The sequence below is a fragment of the Canis lupus genome, chromosome 34 (genome assembly GCF_048164855.1).
Source record: "Canis lupus baileyi chromosome 34, mCanLup2.hap1, whole genome shotgun sequence".
In the NCBI taxonomy this organism is placed as follows: Eukaryota; Metazoa; Chordata; class Mammalia; order Carnivora; family Canidae; genus Canis; species Canis lupus.
Genome location: NC_132871.1, coordinates 20,090,827 through 20,112,590, shown reverse-complemented (window position 1 = coordinate 20,112,590; position 21,764 = coordinate 20,090,827). Strand labels below are relative to the sequence as shown.

The 21,764-nt window shown below is 36.4% G+C and overlaps 1 protein-coding gene across 4 annotated transcripts in view; it reads left to right on the top strand.

Moving 5' to 3' along the window:
- Positions 1-21,764, top strand: part of CSRNP3 (cysteine and serine rich nuclear protein 3) — a 189,606-nt gene that overhangs the window by 80,995 nt on the left and 86,847 nt on the right. Inside the window, exon 1 of one of the 4 annotated variants that reach the window (XM_072810976.1) lies at positions 18,830-19,121. The exons of 2 other annotated variants lie outside the window; for them this stretch is intronic. The gene's annotated coding sequence lies outside the window, so the exon portion shown is untranslated. Of the gene's footprint in view, positions 1-18,829; positions 19,122-20,866; positions 21,003-21,764 lie in introns of those variants that run through there. One more of the 4 variants, XM_072810977.1, reaches the window with a different exon arrangement.

Genomic DNA, 21,764 nt, shown 5'->3' with positions numbered 1-21,764 from the left:
ATCATCTCTATCAGCATATGAGTATATTTTTTCCTTAAAAGTATCTTTTCTCCTACATTAGCTTCCACTAACTTCCTCATTTCTATCCACTCACTTAGTAAAACATCTTGAAAGAGCTGTTTGCATTCTCTGGTCAAGCAATGCCCCTACTGCTTTATCAAAACTGCTTGTCAAGGTCACATTGTTTTCCATGTTTCTAAATCTAATTGTAAATTCACAGTCTTCCACTTACTTGACCTATCAGTAGCCTTTGAGAGAAAGGATCACTCCCTCCTTCACCTAACTCCCCACCTTCTTAAAACCTTCTTTACTTTGCTGTCAGAAAAATCACACTTTCCTGGTTTCCTCTTACCTGGTTTGCTGTCTCTTCGCAGTTTCCTTTGCTGGTTCTTCCTCATTTCCTCAGTCACTGCACATTGGCGTGCACAGGTCTTAGTCCTCAGACTGCCTCTCTGCTCTGTTTATGGTCTGGAGGCTTTAAATATTTGCTCAATGGAAAATTTTTATCTTTAGCTAGAATCCTTCTATGGACTTCATCTCATATGAATAGTTAGATAGAGCTACCTATTTGACTTCTCCACCTGAATATATAGTAGGCATCTCAAAGTTAATTTGGCTGAACCTGAACTCCTGTTCTTACCCATCCTTTGGAAAACTTTTGCAGGCTTTCCCAGCACAAAGTGCTAACACCCTCCTTGAAACTACACAAGTGAGAATCCTTGGAGTCGGGTTGTCTCCTCTCTTTTCTCCCACTCAATATCCAGCAAATCCTTTTGATTCTACTCTAAAATATATTCATAACAAACCATTGTTTGACCATCTTCACCTGATCCAAGACACCATCATCTTTCATCCAGATTAGAGTAGCAGACTCCTAACTTGTCCTTCTTTGAACCCCTGCTCTGCTACAGTGTATTTTCAACACCACAGCCAAAATCATCTTTGACCTTAATCAGATCATTCATTCCTCTGCTCAAGATCCTCCAGTGACTCTTTATTTCACATGGAATAAAAATCAAAGTCCTTAGCATAGGCTACGAGTGATAGCACTGTCTCCAGCTCTTCTTACTCCCTGAGCACCTTGCCCAAATCTCTGGTCTTATCTCCTCTTCCTCCCTCCCTTGCTTACTATTCTCCAATATTTTGCTTCCATGTTATTCCTGGAACATGCCAGAGCCTTTGTACTTACTATTTCTTTCTGGAATTTTCTTCACCCAGCTATTCTTATGGCTCATTTCCTCACTTCCTTCGGGTCTGCGCTCAAATATCACTTCAGAGCGAGGCCTATTCTAATCACTTTATTTAAAATTTGCCAACCACTTCCCATGTTTCACTTTATTCTCCATCCCTTGTGCACTTACCACTATATAACACACTGTATATTTTATGTAGTTGCTTTCTTTTTACCTACTTATTTTGTCTCTTTCATCACCTACTTCCACTAGAATGAATGTTCCTAGAAGGTGAGAAAAAGTTTGTGTCTAGAAGAATACCTGAAACATAGTATATGCTTAATAAGTATTTTTTTCAAGAATGAATTTCATTTCCAGTTTAAAGATGAAGCTTAGAACATATAAGCCCAAAACCATAGAGCAAATTTGCTTGCTGCTAGGATTGGAACCCAGGCAGTCTGACTCTCGTGGCTTGCCAAGTGTTCTTCACCCAGGCCTGATTACCAGGTACTGAAGGAGGAGCTGGAGAGGCAACAACAAGTCATACCTTGATTACTCAATAATGGTGAAGCTGAGACAGTTACGGAAGACAGAAGTTGTACTTTCAATACAATTTGGCAAATCAAATGGAAACAATGAGGAAAGCCTTTTGACTAGTTTTACAATTTCAGAGGCTGAATCTTAATAGATGAGTAGGCATTAGCTAGATGAAGAAAAGAGGAGATATTTTAAGTGATAGGAATAGCATCTACAAAGATGTGAGGTATATAGTTGCATTTTATGTTCAGTTCCCTATTCCTGGGAGATAATAATAATGAACACATACACACACACACACACAAACACACGGGATTTGATAGAACATAAGACTGAGGCAGGAAGCAGAGTCCAAGTGGTGAAGAGTCTTGGAACCATGCTAAGAATACTGACAATGAGTCACTCAGGAGTTCATTAGAGAAGTTTCTTGATTACAGTTGTTTTAAATTGCCCACCTGGTGGCAGCATGAAGGGGAGACTAGTAACTAGACTTGGTGCCATAGTCCAGTTCAGCAAAGAAGCCCTGGCCTTGGACTGTGGCAGTCAGGATGCTGCTGAAGAGGCAGAAGAAAGAAACTTTTGGAAGGAAAGCCAGTTATTGTTAGTACCTAACTAAGTAGAACCAGGAGTGACAGCAGGGAAGCATTGAGGATGATTCCAAGTTTCTTGACTGTAGCAGCAGAGTGGTGTTGCTGGAATAAGACACAGGATGTAAGAGAAAAGTGTCTGGTGGTAACAGTACAGGTTCATTGTTGGACACACTGATTTTGAGACACCTCAGGGAAATCCAAGTGGTGAATGAGTCTGACTGTCTAGTGAGATGTGAAGATCAGAGACACAGACAGGAAGGGCACCTGCGTAGAAGTGAAAAGTCAAACCCTAAGAGTAGATCAGACGGGCAAGGCAAGGACAGGGTACACAAAACAGGGGGTCAGGAATGCTGGGGAATACCTAGTGGGAAGGGTTGCAGAAAAGAGGCTTGACTGGAGGGGAACTGCCATGGAAGTCAAGAATCAAAAGTCAGAGAGGTAGAAGATAACTAGAGGAATTTAATGCAAGTAATGGTATTAGAATATTTTCAAAAGGGGAAAAGGTAAGGGGAAAGTTTCTTCTGGAAAGTTCAGTTTTAAAGGAATGGTGGGAGCACATACCTTATTAAAGAACGGATGAAGAATTAGAACAATTTTCAAAAATACTGGCAATAAAGAGGAGAGAAGGGGGCAATATCAAGATGGCAGTACAAGAAGAGTTTTGTTTTGTTCTTTGGGTGAGATAAGAAAACTGTGATCTAGGCTATTAGTTACAGCAAGATTACCCTCTATTTTTTTCCTTAAAGATCTATCTATCTATCTATCTATCTATCTATCTATCTATCTATCTATCTAAGGGGGGGGGGAGAGAGAGAGAGAGAGAGGGAATGCTGGGGGTGGGGGGATGGCAGGAAGGGACAGAGGGAAAGGGAGAGAGAATCCAAGCAGACTCTGTGCTGAGCATGGAGCCCATTGCGAGGCTCTATCCCACAACCCTGAGATCACAACCTGAGCCAAAACCAAGAGTTGGATGCTTGACCAACTGCAGCACCCAGGTGCCCCTACCTACTAGTTTTTTATGGCTGGTACCAATCTGGTTGGCTGTTTTATCTATTCTGAATGGTCAGAACCCAGAGTCATTAGTTAATGCCCAGAGTCCCTGCTAAATATCTTTAACATTCTCTTTTTAAATGTTTTTGATATTCTCTCAATTATAGGCTGAGGGGAAGAAAGCAGAGAAGAGGAATGGCAATCTTTTATAGCAGAGGTCAGCAAACTAAGGCTGAGGGCCAAATTTGACCACTACCTCTTTTCAGAGTCCCTCAAACAAAGAAGGGCTCTTAGGTGATTGAAAAAAAAAATAAGAGGAACATTTCACAGCACATAACAATTTTATGAAATTCAAATTTTGGTGTCCATATATAAAGTTTTATTAGAACATGGACACATCTATGTGTTTCTGTATTGTCTACAGCTGCTCTTGCATTAGAGCAACAGAGTTGAGTAGTTGTGACAGCCACCATATGTCTTGCAAAAATCTAAAATATTTACTATCTGGTCTATTACAGAGAAGACTTGTTGACTACTGATTTATAGTACAATTTCCAAGAAGATAAAGGAAGATGGGATCAAGGTACATAAAGGGGTATTGGCCTTGAACGGGCAAATGGATACTTGATCCTATGAAGTTGGGAAAGGGTGAGAGGATTGTGCAAATACAAACAAGTTTGTAGCTAGAGGAGAAAGAGTTCGGAGCCCTGCATCACATCCACCCCATGCTCTCAGTTAAATGCGCTGGCTGCCATCGACCATGACATTCTGGAGGACAAAAACTGTGTCGTGTTCATCTGTCTCCCCCACAGTGTTCAGCACAGTGCTTTCCTTTCAGCCACTCTCACTAAATATTTAATTGAATCCCAGGTGAAACTCTATTATAAGCACATTCCTAGAAACCTCTGCCCTTAGGGCCTTGCATTTAATTCTCTTGCTATCTGGGTTCACATTTATTAAAGTTTGATGTTATGTTTAGAGGTGTGAAAAGCATGGAAGCTGGCTTCCTATTTAGTTAATTTCCAGTTCGCTAAATGGAGGCAATATAGCAGAGAGTTAATATTCTTATTCAAATTGACCTGTTTTCCCCCTTTTTCAGCCTGAATAGTTCCATAAATCACTAATGGGTTCTGAGACTAAAACTATACAAATAGCATTTATTAAGCTACTAACAATGTAAAAAACAAAAACAAAAACAAAAAAGAACCGCCAGAGAGTTGAGAAAGTTAAGGGGGAAAAATTATTACAGAGTACAATATATGGCAACCCTTACTTATTTTATTTAGCCAGCTTTTAAGAGTTTGGGTTTTAACACCCTTGGCTATATACTACTCACTCACAATTCACAGTCTCACACCTGCTCATACAAATATACTGCCAGCCTGGACCTGAGAAGTGCTTAAATTTGCTAATGAAGAATTATCTGAAAGCACAAGAACAGTCCAGATGACCAGCTTGAGTTTAGTTTTATTATAACCCCCCCCACACACACACACACACATTTATGTTCACCCCAATCACCCAAATCACCAGATCTCTCTTGTTTACCTAAGAAGTAGCAGCATGATAGTGGTAATCATATTGCAATACGTAGATGTATCAACACGATTATACACCTTAAACTTACACAATGTTATATGTCAATTACATGTCAATAAATTAATAAACACCAAATTAAAAAAATAACAGCATCTATGTGAAAGTCTCTGTGATTTTACCTCCTAATCTATTATGAATGGAAAAATTAATTTTTCAGGCATTCAGCTATCTAATGGTCTTTAGTCTCTTCAATAAATCTTCACATCTCCAAAGGGAGTTAAACATGTGATGACCTATAATGCTATTCATCTTGCCATGATCGTCCTTATCACTAATCTTCTATCTAGTAAGACAGAGATTGCTGAAAAGAATACTCTAAAGTGACTGATAGAACTGTAGTGCTTGGACACAGAATGGATCTACGCGTGCAACCTCATAGCCACGAGCACATTTTCATACTGTCATACCATAGCCCCTAATCTACAGACTAACTCTTCTGTAGTATAGTACCAACTTCTAGGAAAGTGATGTGTCAGAAACTGTTAAGTGAGAGAGAATGAAGAAGATGTGGAAAGAAAAAGAAAGCACAATAGGCTGCCTGTTAATTCATATGGGAATCGGAATATAGGAATATAGTTTCTTCTTTCTGATTGCATTATTTTCAACATATACAAAATGTTATTTCTTTGCTACTTTCTTCAATAAATAACCCTGATACCAGAAAAAAAAAAAAAAGCAGTGTTTGGTCTGTGAAGGTGAGAGAAACAGCAATAAAAATATGGTCTGTCAACTGTTGATTTCTACCAATAAAGGTGTACCACTAAGATTGCTTGTTCTAAGTGGTATTAAACTCCTCATAAATAAAGGCTAGGGAAAACAGGATATGGTCGTCAGTTGTACATGCTTTTTTCCAAATGTCTTATTTAGGCTTTCTAACTGAACAACTTGAAACGCATTAGACCAAGATAAATGTTGGAAAGCTGACTTTAATAAAAAAATGAACTAAACATAATTTATTAGCAGACTGTTCTTTGGAAGGTGTCCCAGAGTCATTCATGAAGTAAAGAAAAGGGATATAAAATGGAACTAATAGTTGTACTAATGAGAAAAATCAGGTTCTGTTGCCACCATTTAGCTTTGACACATTAGAATTTAAGGGAATATAACTAAATTAAGAGATCTGTAAGAATGAATAGGAAAAATATTAAATTTGTGTTTTTAAGTCATCTTTCTGCAATCCTATTTGTTCTATATTATGGAATTACTCTCTATATCATACTTTTAAAAAATGCACAGACTTTTTTATTTATCTTTAGTCCAAGGACTAACGGTTACAGTTAGGAAGCTCAAAAACCTTTTAATTGTTTTACCTGGAAGTCTCTTCCTTTTTAAATGATGGAGGGAATAGAATTTTTCCTAAAAATATTTTTTGAATGGGAATATCAAACTTAAATAGTATAGATATACTCCTTCTAGAGGCAAAATAAATTGTTCAGTGACTTCTCTGTAAAGCCATTTTGTATCTTTTTTTTTGTAAAGCCATTTTGAGGATGACCAATGGTTACCACCCTTTGTTAGCACTCCCCTCGACCACACTTTCCATAACCAACTCTGGACGATGCTTATCTATCTCTTTTCCTGCATCCTCTTCTGTCATGTTACTCTATAGCCAGCCTGAGACGTATGCTATCTTTTTCCTCGTGGTTCTTGATGAATGTTTCTGACTGCTCCAAAGCTTTCCCATCTTCTCTGAGTGTCCACCAAACCACCAGAAGTCTGGCTGCTATATTGTCGCATTTGCTACCAAACTGAGCTCGAGTTACTCAAATCATTCTTTTTTTCACAGTAAAATCACTGTGGTAATCAGGTGATAAAGTATTACCTAAAAGCAAAGCTCAAAATATTTATGTATAATTTGGTGAACTACTCAATCCGATCTGAAATGCAGGTCCGTATGGGGAACTAGATGTTGTCCCTTTATGTACTTGGCTTGTCGATCTAGTTTTTTAGTGATCTGTCTTTAATCTCTAAACCATTTTTTTCATTAGTGTGTATGATGTGGTTTGGTTCACTGAAGCTTAAACATTCAAGAGACCAAAAAAATGTTATTATTTTTATATTTAGTTAGCTGTCCACTTTGTGTGTTTAAGGCCAAGAAACATCCCTTTAAACCCTATCCATTCATCTAACATATAAAAGGAAATACTTTAATTCCTTATATTAGTTACTAAGGACTACCACTTGTCAAATATATTCCTGCAGTTAAATAATAAAAAGCCAGAGCACTTGAGTGAAAAAAAAACATTTCTCTAAGCTAAGAAAATGGCCACTTGAAGTATTTATGCCTTACTTTTCCTGTCGGTAAAACAGGATAAAGTTACAAGTGATCTTTCTACTTTGCATGGTAACTTATGAGGGAAAAAATTGTTTAAAACATCTCAGGAGAAAATTCAAGTCCTTCCAAAGGTTGAACAAATTCAAGTTCGGCAGCACAAACTCCCTAAAAGGCCACGTGAATTTGGACTTATAAAGACAGAATGGTTGAGATCTTTTTTCTTCCTCTCCAAGAATAATTTCTTACTTTTTCTATTCAGTAATAATTCTTCTGTTTGTTCTGTGTTCTTTTGATATTGTACAAAAAGTCATTGCAATTTTGGCAATATAGTCACTGAATCCCAAAATGGACTGTTCATTTGAATTTTATTTTCTCTGCAAATATTATAAAATTACATTTACTCTTTCTTCTACAAATTTAATGCCAATGTTTATAAAATTGGTGCAATATAGGCCACATTAAAAGCTCTTTGGTCCTGTGAAATTCTTCATTACTAAATTGAAATTTTACTATTTTCCACGGCACAGTATGCCCCTTTCCTGAAGAGGAAATAGGCAGTTGTGATAGACAAAAACTTAGGAAGGAATTTCTACTTTGTAAACCCTTTTTCTTTCTGGTCCATCTGTTGTAGGTTTGATGGGGGATAGGGGTTTCTCATTATCAATCAATGTCTGAAGCAGTATTTCTTATGTTAATGACTATTGAAGTCCAGTGAAATTAATGCTAAATGAATACAAATGAAAAGCTCCTCTACATGTAATATCAACACATGGACATTTTTGTCTACCTTATATAGTTTTGACAATATGAGTTGACAGAGAGCCTCTATGGACAGAAATAGTCCTCTTAAAATGTCTTACCTCTTGGCAGATGTGTTGATCCAAAATATGAAAATGTTTGTAAAGGCTCATTAGCAAAGCCTTGATACCTCTTGCTGTGCAAGTGTCTGTATTCTCAAAGAACTCTACCTATGACTTCAAAGAGCCTGTGTTAGGTAAGTAAATGTGTGCAAAGTAACTGTGAAACACATCTTTTCTGCATTTGAAGGAAAAGAAGGAAAGGGAAAAAATTATTGGCAAGAGGCGTAGTAATAATGATTCATATTTGAGAAACAGGCTTAAAAATTTTATCAGTAGGAGAAATTTTCAACAAAGGTGTAAATGTGTTGCCAACTGTGGAATGGCTATAAGAGGAGGTAAATTGCAAGATATCCTATCTGATCCAATTTTCCTAACTGTTGTGGGGGACGTGGAGGGGAAGGGTATGCAAGATCTCCAGCTTTTTATGTCTTTTTTTTTTTTTTTTTAAGACAAGCTCCAAAAACACAAACTGGAAACTGGTGTGAAACAGTAATTCTGTCCTCTGAATAACAGCCTGCAGGTTACCAGCATCATCAAACATTCTAAGGACAGCTTTCTAAAGGCCCGTGTATACTTTATGTTCTAAAAACACACTCACAAGAACTTGTTCAACAGCAGTGAGCATCTCTAATGTGAAAGCCTTGAGGTAGGCTCTAAGGATATAAACATGCACATGACAGAGCCTTTATCTTTGAGATCCCAGTTTATTGTTATCTTTCTAGAATGCAAACACATTAATACAGTATGATGTTGTAAAATGTATAGTCAAGTAATAAACATGAAAGAGAGAGAAAGGAATGCTTTCTTTCTTCCCATGTGCAGAGGATATGGAGATAGGCTTTAAAGGGACAGCACTTTTGAGCCGAGTCTTTAAAGGGACTCAGAGTTCACCTGATAAGAAATCAGAGGGGCATCTTACAATTCATACTGTGCTACGGACTGTGAGTGGGCTTCTATTCCAAACTCTCCCATTTACAGCCAAAGATTTATTGGTCAATGCAGATTAAACGTTGCCCCTCACTTTGTTGCCTGGGAAACACTTTCAAAATCTATTATGGTTGGTTCTTACCTATGTACAATTAATATCTGTACCCAAATTCACTGACAGTGTGTTTGGGTTTGGATGTCTCAGCATCATGCGTGTCTGGGAGAGCAAGAAAGCAAGAGTTCAGTTGCTGGACTTCTGTATGGCAAGCACTCTCCAAGCATAAGGGAGACTTAGTATGAAGACACTAATATTTTCCCAATTCAGCATTTCACTCCAGGCCTTCCACTTTTTCTGTTGTTAAATTTCTACTGGAACTACATAATGCCCAGCTACAGATTTTTTTTTTTTAATTCTCAAGCTCTTTCTCCATTTTAAACATGTAACATGTCCCTCTAGTATCCTAACTAGTTTTGCTATAATACAATCTCTTTCCTCCAGGCAAGTGAAATAATTCACTACAATGTGGGGGTAAGAAGGAAGGTTCCTCACTCACACCTTACTGCGTCACCTGCAATCACCCATTTGGGTCCATTGCCACTGAGACAGGGGGTGGGAGTAGATAAATGAACCTCCTTGTAGTGTCTCAGTAGTGAATTTAGGGAAACAACATAGTGTATGATTTCCTGAAGAAAGCGTTGGAAAGATTTCTGTTCATCAATCAAAAGCAATAATGTCTTAAGGGAGCCTCGTAGACAGGATGGCATCAAGCACCAAATCCAGCCTGAGGATAGAATATGGAGACAGAGTTCAATTTCCCTGACATCTAAAAGCTTAAACTTACAGCAGTTGAAATCATTTGAACAATATTCTTATTTTGAAATGCTTTTCTTATTATTAAACTAATTCTAGCATAGTTAATTTCAACCTAACAATTCAAATATCGTTAAATTTTACATTGTGTTATTAGTAACAGGAAAAAGAACACCTGTGAAATACATAAAAAGCTAAAATTGAAAACCAAAATCACCTATTACCAAATATCCAAGAGATAATTATTTTTATGATTTTTATGCTATTTTTCCAATCATTTTATGCTTTTATATATTTAAAATATTGAGATCAACGTGTGCATATTGCTTTATAGACTCACATACTCCCTTAAGGCCTTTAGTTCCTCTCTAATCTTTTTCCATGCATCTTAATCATAATAGTATTTGTTAGTATTTCTGGTGAATTTTTTCACTAATTTTGGAAACTTTTTTTTTGTTTTTATATAGTCAGAATGATTCTGATTCTAATGGCTGTCTCATATTGAACTACATTAATAAACATGTATTAAGTATATTTAGATGATTTCAAGTTTTAATTATTCTAAGTGTGGTTTCTTGAAATATCTTTGTATTTAAAAGCCTTTTTCTTTCTGTAGTCCATGAAATCATAAATTTATTGCTGGTACCTGGTTCTGTAGTGGCCACAGAACATAGTAAGTTAGAGTATGCTGGAAGTGGGGCGATGTCCCCATCAGCTTCCTGGGTCAGAGGAACACTATGTAAATACAACGTAACAAACATATACAGACAAGGTTAAAGTCACTCCACTGTGAATGGAATGGAAAACAGTAACAATATGATGCTCAATTTTTTTCTCAGCCATCATAATTGCATGTTCCACAGATGACTATCAGTAATTAAAGAGGCAAAGATCCCAGTTATGCTCTGGCCTCCGAAGAGTGGCAATTGCTGCAGTATCCATGGTTGTCAACTAAAGTTATCTGAGATCATAATACTCAAATAAAATGTGTTTACACTTTTCTCTATTCTTAATCCCACATGGTTTGCTATTGACACAAGAAATTCTTAGGATATCCAGATAGATTTTATTGAGACTATGATCAAAACTTGTTTTCACTAGTTTATTTATGAGGCTAATGGCTTTTTATTTCAATGGCATAGTTTTAATTCTAAACTAAAACAGGTATGAAAAGAATATCTATCCTTTAGCCTGACCACCCAAACTAAATAGCACCACATTCTAATATGAAGGGACACGTATATACTATGATCACATATGGACAGAATAATCATATTCCAGTATAGTAAGGGTGTATAATTTTCTTCTCTCTACAGATAAAAATTAGAGCCAAACATGCTTGGATCATGGTTTCATGTAATCGTGCTCTTTGATAAAAATAGACATGAATAATGAATACTAAATAGGAAGCTGACTATATGAACAAGAAAGAAAATGCATGCCTCATTTCAAAGAAGCCAGTCACTAGCATTAATAGCAAGCCACAGGATTAAGCTCATTAAAATATTTGCCTAAAGGAGAAATCTAATTTATTTCTTGTATTTCTTCATGTTGTATGATTATTAGAAAGTATGGATGTGGATTTTGTGATCTGGATCATGATTTTAATCTGCACAGAACACATATATTATATATATATATATATATATATATATATATATATATATATATATAACCACCACAATTAAGTTCAATTGATGGTATTCCAGATTTGAAGTTTTATTATGGACAAGTCACCTTTGTTCTTTTTTAACCTTTAATCAGGCCACTGAGAGAAATCCTATACTCTTACAAGTTATCTGTGATGGAGGGAATTGCGTATCTGGGTAATAGTTTCTGTCTGTGAGCTCCTCTGGCAGGCATTGAACACACAAGGGGCCCAGATGGCATCTTTGTATCCTTAAAACCTTATACTCTTGCCTGATACATGGTGGGCCTTCCGTGTTTACTACTGAATGGCTCTACATCTAAGCTTCTTTCGCTGTTTCTAACCATGGCTAGTGGTGTCCTCATCCATGCTGTCTCCCAAATTAAAATTCCTGGATTTAGGGATTTTGTTCACTTCCAGACTAAATATCTGTTGATTTACTTTCTCAATATGTTTCCTCTCAGTTCCCTGGGGTGCCACTGTCTTCGTTCAGAGCTTTGTAAATTTTCTGGGATATTTCAACAGTCTCATTTGGTATCCCTTCTTCTAGACCCTCTCCAATTCATTCTCCAGAGTTACCTAATAAATCACAAGCAAGCCACTTAAATACCCGGGGGTACAAACTGATGCCAAGGTGAGTTCCAAACATCCCAGCATCCCAAATGCACCATCCCATGAAGATCAAATAACCCTACCATTCTCACAGTGAAATTTTTAGTTTCCTTCACACATATATTAGTCATACCTCGGAATCTATATATTCCAGCCCTCTGCCTAGAATACACTTCTTCTTTTCCAAAAAAGAACTCCTACTCGTCCCTTGAGATTTATTTCCCATGTCACCCCTTCTGTAAAGACTGACATGACTGCTTTAGGTTACATGCTCCTAGTAGAGCCGCACTGCATTAAAGCCATACTGCCTGGGTTTGGATACTGATTGTCACATTGGCAAGTCACTTAACCAATCTGGGCCTCAATCATCTTATCCATGAAGTAGAGATGGTGAAAGTAGCTATTTCATAGGCTTTTGCAATGGTTACATGAGTTAATTAATACATATAGAGTAAAGCACTTCAGTCTTAGTAAGTGCTTGATAACTATTAGCTATTTTTATATAGTATTATTCACTCCTGTCCTGATGTTCTTATATATTCTTCAATTATAAAACCTACCCCGTTATGCTGTAACTCTTTATATCTGTTTCTACCTCTAGATGGACAGCCACTTAGTTTGTAGACTGTGACTTATTCATCACTTTAAGCTATCAGAGCAATGGGGATCCCTGGGTGGCTCAGCAGTTTGGTGCCTGCCTTTGGCCCAGGGCATGATCCTGGAGTCCTGGGATCGAGTCCTGCGTCGGGCTCCCGGCATGGAGCCTGCTTCTCCCTCTGCCTGTGTCTCTGTCTCTCTCTCTCTCTCTCTGTCTATCATGAATAAATAAATAAAATCTTTAAAAAAAAATAAACTATCAGAGCACTGAACCAGTTTCTGAGCACATAGTACTCAGTGAATGTGAAATGAAAAAATGTATGAATGAATGAATGAACAAATGAATGAACTCAGGTAAATAATATGCCAAAGCTGTTTCTGTATAATTCTATTATATAAGCCAAAGTAGACTCAGCCTGTCAGCCAAGTATTTACAGACTTACATGGATGAGATAAAATATAGGAAACTTTTGTGCGTGCCTTACCCCAATAGCAGCCCTTTAGTTATGGTGCAACCTTCCCATTGACAAGGAAAAGCCACCAATCCTATTAAATTATTCTTTTTTTTTTTTTTTACCTGCTCAGTTTATGTTTGATTTTTGCTGATATGCTGTTTGACTCCATATTTTTTTGTCCCAGGTTAGACATCTAATTCAGCAAAGAAGAAATCATTGTAATTAACTTTGATGGTTACTGAGAAATAAATGTATTCTTTGTGTTCTCAGGGAGGAGGTTTGCTTCATTTACTCTATTCTCTTGATAAATGCTGTTTTCTAATGCCTTTGTGGTGATAAAGAGACTGAAGGGTAGCGGGGAAATCTGGATACTTTCTTCTCTGGGTCACTTTGCATAAAGACTTCTTACAGCCATGTTCCCATGATTTATGTACGTAATTGTATGTGCAGTACAGCAATTATAGAGCTCTTCCTACCATTTAACCTGCATCATTCTGAGTGGCCATTCACTGGCCACTTAACATCTGCTACCTTGGTAGCCTCATATCCAGATAGAAAGAAGATGCAAAAGGATAAAACTCCCAACAGGCTTGTTTACTTTGGTAGGTAAAGGTGTGTATGTGTGTGTGTTGTTTCACTTTGTGTCATCCAAAATTACCTGTTTTTTTATCTTTACAGAACGAGGGCATATTTGTCATTTCCCTACATTGTTTTCCTAACTTAGGAATCAGTCAACAGGGAAATATAAGTACTCTCCCCAACGTACGTTATTTAGGGAAGGTCCTGTTGCTTTTGTCTTTTGCAGTCTCCCAAACACAGCATATCTGATAGGAACAATTTTTCACAATATCTGAATGTTGACAAACTGAGGCCAATACGAATGAAAATACTGGTGACATGACTAAATCTGTCTAACAAAACCAGTTTAATGTGCTCTCTGCTTGTCATATCTTTGGTAACTGACTCATAGAACCATTGACTTTTAAAGCCGTAAAAGATCAGAGACTGGCTCGTCCAACCTTCTTTCTTCATGACTAATTCTTTTCTTCTCATTCCTCACTCAGTATCTTTAGTTCAGATGCTCATCATTTCTTCCTATCTCCTCTTCATCAGCCTCCCTGCTGCTGCCTCAGCTCCCCATGGTCTAGCCACTTCCTAAGTGTCAGAGCTGCCTTCTTTACCACTTTGACCACACCTCTTTGCTTATGTGTTGGTGACTTTTCAACATCAATGTTGCAAAAATCTCCTCATCTCAAGCTTCAGAGCACTCCTAGAAAGATCATCAGATTTCTCTTTTCTCTTTCATCCTCCCATCACTTGCCTGTCATCCCAATTTCCTCAGAGTTCCTCTCATAATAAAGCTCTTACATTGGTTCTGGGATTTTCCCAAAGCACCATTTTGCAAATGGGAATTACTATGTCTCTCAGCTACTTATGCAGTTTCTTTTCTATTTGTTCAGAAACCCCCTTCCTGCAGTACAATCTTCTCAGATAACTCAGTCCTTCTTATTTTGAACCCTCCTTGAATATTTTTGCTTCTCTTTTTTTCATGCTTCCAAGTTGTAGTTCCTTTTTAATACACCCATTCGGTGCCTTCATTTTATTGAATGAAATTGCTGGACTTCACTGAATATGTGTATCAGATTGTAGTTTTGTGTACTTTAGATTTATTATATTGTCTCTGTCATATGTTCCAGTTAGTCATTGCCGAGTAACTACCACAAGGCTTAAGTCGCTTAAAACAGCAACCATTTTATTATATCTTACGAATTCCAACAGACAAGAATTTGAGAAAAGCTCAGCTAGGTGATTCTTTTCCACATAGTGGCAACTAGAATCATTTTTTGGTGTCTATTCGGTGGATGGGTAGGTTTTGAGGGGCCAAGATAGCACTTTATACATGTGTCAAGCATCAGGAATGGCTAAGATGTTGGGCTCAGTTGCGATTGTTGACCAGAGAGTTTATATGTGGCTTCACCCTAGCAGTCTTAGGGTACTCAGATCTTTTCTGTGGCAGTCAGGCTCCTGAAGAGTGGTCCAAGAGGTTCAAGTATAAATGGCAACATTTCTTAGCACTGCACTGAAATTTCCAAAACATCAACTTCGCAGCCTCTGTTGGTTAAGCAAATCATTAAGACTACCTTAGAATAAAGGTGGGGGAAATGAGATTCAGCCTCTTGATGAGAAATATAGCACAGAATTTGCAGCTATCATATGTGTGTGTGTATTTGATAAACGATTCTTAATTACCGTAATGATTTTCTGATTTTAGTAAACAATACTTAAAATGTAGAAATTGTATTGATTGTACATAAAATGCATGTTAAGTCAATAATATATTCAAACTTGAAAAAACATGTCCATACTTTACTACCCTCCTATAACATGTTCAGCAACTTCTTTCTTTCTTTTTTATTTATTTATTTGCTAGAGAAATTAAAATCTTCCTAGGAACAATGTATATTTCATTTTTTATATCCCTAGCAACTGTTTCAGAGCTTGGTACATGGTAACCTCTCAATAGGGGTTTGTTGAATTGAATTGAATTAGCCCTGGATTTTGATGCTGACATGGGCAACTTATTGACTTCTCTGAATTTGTTGTAAAGGAGGATGAAATGTATCAAGAAAATCCTGCCTGGTCAAGAGTAAATCCAACAGGAGGTGCTGGTATATATGCCAATTAATACGGTTCCAGGAAACACACGTGATGGTATAAGTACCTCTCCTCCATCTTCCTTCATGCAATTGAATGTTCAAAAGATCATTCATTTAGCATATCTCTGCCCAAATTACTGCATGAGCTCAATAGCACACATTTTGGGTCACATTTGAGTTATACAATAAGCTTTGGTTATTTTGTAGAAAAGGGAGGGGGCAAATGAAATGATTCTATGATGCTTCTTTCTCATTAGAGAAAAACCAAGCCAATAAGAGTCAATTGTAAAAATCAAATATCTTTTTTCAATTCACAGTTTTTAGTGTAACAGTAAATTAAAACATCCTTTTAATCTTGGATGGAATTTGCTCCTTTAAGTTGTGATCTTGTGTTTCTCTGTTAATTTCAAATTTTAAGAATTCTTGGCTGATGAAACTGTTATATAAGCAGAGGCACCATTGTTCATTGTGTAATGTGAGAATCAGATGCTCTGCTGTAATTCTCTTGTCATGTCACTGACAGAGAGTTCCAGAATTTTTTTTTTTTTGGAAAGATGGGTATATTTTGTAATTTGTTTTAATCCTAAGATAATTTTATGAGTGTTGTTCTCAAATTAGTTACTACTTTATTTCTATTTTTTTCTGCATGTAATAGAATAAAATCATCTCTTGCTTCTGTTTGTCTCTGCTAGTAGGATAATGTGTTTAAAAATTCTTTTCAACAATCATTAGGATTTTACATCATCTTTTCTTATTTTACTAATATTCGTTGACAATGCTTGATTAAGGCCAATTTAGAGAACTAAACTATAAAAATATTGCCATATATTAACATGACATACTTCCCAAAGACCTTTCTCTTCCTGTTTGCAGACTTAAAAATTAAAGCACGAGATGCTAGAATAATTCACCAAATGACCAAGGTCATTTAAGACAATAGCAGACCTGGAAAGATTATTACTATTTCATAATCATTCTGTCCTTTTCTAGATCTTTCTAGTTCTGTTGTCCACCTTTAAATACCTTTTATAAAATATTATTGGACTAAATAGGCTTTTACATTTAAGTTTATAGACTATGGTCTTTCCATGGGAGACTTATTATTTTGCCGGTATTTGTTTTAATTGCTAGTTATTTCTATATTCCTTGTGTTTGATTATTTATTCTCCTTACTGTAAATTATTTATTCACATGCATTCATTCAAACTTCACATACATGTAGTTTTTATTTCCAATTTCACACCCCGTGCCCTCCCTTTCCTAAGATTTTGGAAGTAATTTAGTTTTCTGCTGATTCTTTCCTTCCATTTGGCAACCATTTTATTCACTGTTTTTGAAGTGATGCAGTAAAGGAAAAATGGCTGCCTTTTGTTTATTTCCTTGTACATTAACATGATGACATCATCAAAGATATTAGCTAGAATGTACATATCTTTAAAAACCTAGAAGCACATCATAATATAAGAGCACCGTTTCCCTTTTTCTTTTAATGCCCCAAGGTTTTGTGGCTTTAGCGTAGCTCTTGTGTGCAGAGGAAAAAATGAACATGAGCATTTTGGAACAAATAAATTAAAATGGTGGCACTTAAAACATAGCTAAATAGTTTTCAATGTTAAGAAAGGCCCACCAAAAGGCATTTACTTACGTCACAAAACATTCTAAATCAGTGTTAACCCAACAAATATTGTAAAGAACAATGTTAGGTCATTGTATACAAGGACTGGGCTATTTAGCTACACTTGCCTAGTCTGGCTTAAAATTATTTTTAAAAAATTTCAGTTGACAACAAAAATTTTAAGTGGGAGTTGGTTCCAGAAAATAATTTCTTATTAATGGAAGGCTTAAGCAGGTATATACGTTTACTCATTTTAAGATTACTGTATTATTTACAAACACTATTAAAATGCACTGTACGTCTAACTATACAGAAAATTTATTTTCTGGTCTTCATTTATGGTGCTTCCATCCTTTCCTTCTGTGCTCTTTGTTGCACTTTGCATGTATCTGTCATAAAATTTCAACTGAGATTAGCAAGCAACAAGCTTTCAATTACCAATTCAATGTAGATAGATTATTAAAGAGATAAGAAATTGATTTTTTCATCAACTTCCGATAACTAAATAGCTTTTTCATTTGGAAATCCACAATCCATTTTTGAATGGGAGGAAATAATTTTAAGCAATTATTTAATTATTTAAAAAAACATTTTTAGATAATCTGCCTATACATGTGTACGTACATACATATGCATGTGTGTACATACACACATATGTACATATGCACATATGTGTGTGCATATATTAATTCAATATCTATAGAGCAGAAAATTCCTGTGAATGTTAAATAGTCAGCTCTGAAACTACTTGTTAACACTGAAATCAGATAAGGTAAACCATATGCTTTATTGAGGTTAGCTGTCTAGAATAAGTTACTGCGATTTTAAGAATTAATATGAACCACATGTCCTTTAGATCTTTAAATTGAAATCTTCATTGTTCTTTTAAGTCAGCTGTTCTAGGAATGTGTCATCTTTTGAGAAGATAAATTAATCACCTACCTCATTTATATACATCAATAAGAGACTCGCCCTCTTATCTACTTTATCAAAAGTAATTAGAATAACTCTATTTTTATTCATATGTAGTATCTCTCAGTGATTGAAATTTTCATTGAGGAGATTTTCAGAGAAACAGCCACTTGTCCTTTTAGAGAATAACCTCCTCTAAGAAAAAGAAACACCAGCAATCTAAAGGTTAAAAACATACCGTCAAATCATTCAGTTGAGCAAGGCTCTTTAATAACATTTGTACAAAAGTACTTGCAGAAAGCAGAAGGTAGAAAACCGCTTTTTGCTAGTTCCCTTTCCTTAAATTATTATTCAGCCTCTTATTAAAATAAAATCTAGTTAACTTCTTTTGAATGCCTGTTCAAACGTTTTCCATAATAATAACAATAAAAAAAATCTTGTGAAAGGATTTCCATAAGTCGGGCTGCATTAATGACTTAGAGCAGCTTCATAATCTGTTATTCCTTCCTCCTAGCAGACCTCAGCTGATAAAAATATCCATAGACACAGTGAAGTCAGTGGCATGCCTGGCTTTCTCAGACAAAACTCCCATGTGATCACATATAGGCAGCCTCAGTGAGGCTGATGCCGTGCAGCAAGCAGTAGGTAATGAGTCTTTGTGCAGAGTGAAGCTCTTGTCGCTGAACAATAAAGCATACGGTACCAGCAATAAAACACAGGGCTGGCAAATTTAAGAAGATTCCGCTGAACCAGGAAGAACAGTGCCTTCGGTGATGCTGACACATATTATAAAATGATAATCAATTTATTTTGGATTCTAATGAATAAAGAGTGCAAGGACTAAGACTACAGCTATTTGAACAGGTCAGTGATTTTATAAATTACTCCAACACTTCCTTGTGTTTGATTGGATTTAAATGAGGATGGGCTAATATGTGTTTTCCCTTAAACAAAAACTTTGCAAGATATTCGCAGTGTGTAATATGAAGGATGCACTTGAATTGACCCAATGTGATTAAATTGTTGCTGTAGTCAGATGTGATAGAGAAATGTTTGTTTGAATCTAGTAAACTGAAAAGTTATTTATCCTATTTAAAAATTTATGGGTAAGAAAAAATTCATCCAGTGATTCCTAAGCTTCTCTATATGCAGAAATAATAGAAGTCAGAATACTACTAATAAATAGCTCAAATTAAAAGCTCCAGATTTATTTTTCCAGTGTTAAAAAATCCTGTATTGCAATAGTTTACATGTCCTATAAATTGATGATATATCATTCAGATTTTATTGATGTCTTTCCGTACACAGCAAGAGGAAGGTTTGGCATATTTAATGATTTAAATGAAAAATTTCTAAATAAGAAAATTTTGAAACGTTAATAATGCTACTATTAGAACAATGCATTTTATATTTAACTACCGTAATATATACCTATATTAATTTGTTGTGTGCCTTTTATTTTCATCTTATGTTTCTTTTGATAGGTGGAAAATAAATACTTCCTAAAACCTTTTATTTTATAGATATCATTCCCTCACTAATGGAGAAAAACAAATTAGCTTAATTTTCAAAACAAGAATGGATTAATTTTGTGATGATGCATATTTCCATCGACTCACCATTTAGAAAAGAATGTGTGCCTTCATGTCTATGTATAAAAATATGTACACACATGACCTTCTGTATCTAGAAAATAACCACTTCTTAGGTTTATGAGCAATAGAGAAGTTTATGTTTTAAATAGAGAGATTGCTGTGTGTAGGAAGACAAGGGAAGAAATAACTCTAGCAAATAATAGCACAACACTGAACATCTTTGGCAAAGACAGACAAGCATTACTGCTACATGGATCTTTAAATTTCAATGCACAGTTTAACTTTGCTCTACATTTTTACTGCTGTATTGTTTGAAAGGCATCTTGGGACCTAAATTCTTAACAATTAATGTCTTGGACACCATTTAGGAGACGATCGTCTTTAAAACACGAGGGCACATTTAACATTTTATAGAATTACTATCGTGACTTCCTATATTTGCATAGTAACTAAAATACATCTATGCTTGTAAAATGCTGTTTAAACCACCACCACGACAACACAAAATACCCTCTGTCCCTGATTATGCATGCAATATGTACGCCAGTGGGAAAGAAAATAGCTAGGTCTCAAAAACAAGGGAAGTTAATGAAATTTTTAAATTGGTTTTCCACATGTATTTAAATGAAGTATTTGACTATTTGGGTTTCCTTGGTTACCAGAGTTGCTGCTGACAGCTTCTTTTGGTGGGGAGGTGGGGGGGGGGGGTGATGCAGGACTCTAAAACAAAGAGTTAAAAACACTTATCCGTTAATAGACCCGGGGTCTGGCTGCTGGCAGCCCAGGGAAGCCGGTGCCCACTCCCCATGGCCTGCTGCCCCCCTCGGGTGATTCAGGTATTGGGGCCGGACTGCAGTTCCAGGCTCCCTTACCCAGCATTCCGTTTCAGCTGCTGGAGGGCTGCCTGAACCTTATGCAAATGAGACCAGCTCCTGAAGCTTTGACTGCAGAAGCGAGGGGGGTTGAGGGGGGCAAGAAGGGAGTTCAAAGGTCACAGGGCTGGTGGAAGGCTGGAGCAGTTGCCTGGAAAAAAGAAATGCACTGAGCTTCTCTGCAGCAGTGTTTTTGCAGCAGTTAAATGAAGTGTGCTTTATTTCTCAGAGTGAAGATTTTACAGCGTGTGGGCCATAGTGGTTGAAAGTGCACGCAGGTACGGTGACAGATCTCATGATGCGCTGACTCTGTCCCTGGGAAAGGCCTGGAGGAGGACTGGCTATTTTAATTCATTGTGGAAATGGGCAGGGTGTTCTCAGCTCTCAGCTTCCCTTAACTAGTTTATTAAAGCTTCTTATTGTTTTGTTTTGTTTTCAGTTTGAAACATGGGTGTTTTGTTCCAATGGCATAATTTCATGTTAGGACGAAATTGAAATTGGGGGGCCTCTAAATCATCCTATTTTTTTGGAAAGTTTCTCATGGCACCCAGAGAAGCCTGGGTTGAGACATCTAGATAAATAAATATCAAGACTTGCAACTTTTACAGGATTTTCCACATTTTTAAGAACTGTATTTTAAATTAGAACTGGGTTCACAGCCTAAGACTCTTGTGAGGTATCTGGAATAAAATAATGGAATTCTTTTGTTCATATCCCACAAGACCTCATAAGGACAGTTTTAATAAGTTGTATTTTCATTTCATTTTAAGAGAGGGTTTCAGTTTTGGTAGTGTTCATTCTATATTTTATTGCTAAGCACTGTATCAAAGAAAGGATTTATTATTTGGGGGTTAGATTTTTTAAAATGCTTCTTTAATTTTTCCAGTTGTTACTAATTTTCTTTGGGATTTTTTTAGACAATGCCATTTTGAACTCCACATGTTCAACTTCCTATGACTTTTCCCTTCAGTTAAGTCTGGATTGTAAAGTGATTCTCATAAATGTCACAGGCAGGGCAGAAGTCTTCCTTTTCCATGCAC